At 35.7% G+C, this 1,259-nt stretch overlaps 1 protein-coding gene across 1 annotated transcript in view; it reads right to left on the minus strand.

The window, feature by feature from the left end:
- Nucleotides 1-1,259, minus strand: part of LOC139757421 (uncharacterized) — a 53,233-nt gene that overhangs the window by 28,903 nt on the left and 23,071 nt on the right. The window lies entirely within an intron of this gene.

Raw genomic sequence — 1,259 nt, forward strand, 5'->3', positions numbered from 1 at the left:
AGGAAATAACAGGAGAAGAACAAAAGGAATTTCAATCTCAAACAATAGTTAAAATACCGTTGGGCGTTTAACAAAGGAATGCACAAATAACAGAGGAGCATACATTAGAAATCCATTAAGTCGGATACAAAGGCAAGGATAATGCTTAAAACGAAATCAGAAATAAAGCGAGAGGATGAAGGAAAAGGGCGGAAAACGTAATTAGAAACAGAAGATTCATGGCAGAAAAAGAAGTGTTAGAATTCAAAATTTAAGAGAGACACCCCTGAAAATTCTTGAACTTCCCACATTGATCGCCCTAGATAAAAACAGTGACTTCGATAAAACTATATAAATTATTCGAGTACACACATGAGCATCTTTATAATTCTATACATAAATAGCATATTATAAACAACATTCCCAGTTATATTCACTTTGCAATAAACCCTAAACAACTTAGAATATTTGCATTCACAACCAAAAAAACAAATGGACACCTTTTCATCCATTTTCTATCTTAGACGAAATTCCCTCCTAACTCTCGTATTTGATAACGAAATTTTCTCCTCGTAACAAAATAACTGAAACCAACTTTATCACCGTTATCAAATTACATTTAAGGAAAAACTTTAGCCTAAATAGTGTCTGGTCTGGCCAGCGCGCGTTAGGGGTCTAATATAAAATCCAGCCAGCCAATAAAACTACTCCAAGGAAGTCAATTTAACAAATGGAATTCGTCAGCCATATTTCTAAGAAATAGTTGAGGGAATGCTCCATGTTTCTATTCCATCCCCGACCCGGTTGTTTAACATCTTCAAATGATAAATATTCAGAATATATATCCAATAAAGTAGTACTGATGATATATCTAATAAACTAAGGAGGAAAAAGGAGCTTGGGTGAAATATGTTAGTCTTTATCACTCCTTATGGCACCATGGATGGCTGATAACGACACAAATAACTGTAATGTTGACAATGGCGCCAATCAATGGCCTACGTCATGCGGCGGTGGTGCCAAATGTACACCATAACTACGCATGAGCGACTCCTTAAAAAAAAAATAAGTGTTTAAAAACCGTCTTATCCTGATTATCACTCCACATAAATTCACGTAATTATTATCTTTTTAGAACGTTCAGTACACAATGGTACCGGTAAATCATCCCGATAATCATTACAAATGATTTTGAACTTTACATTTGGCAACGTTGCAACGGCCCTAACCTCAGGGTTAAGTCTGTGAATTCGAGAGGGATTAGTGTTACTGTGGACGTG

The sequence above is a fragment of the Panulirus ornatus genome, chromosome 26 (genome assembly GCF_036320965.1).
Source record: "Panulirus ornatus isolate Po-2019 chromosome 26, ASM3632096v1, whole genome shotgun sequence".
Lineage (NCBI taxonomy): Eukaryota > Metazoa > Arthropoda > Malacostraca > Decapoda > Palinuridae > Panulirus > Panulirus ornatus.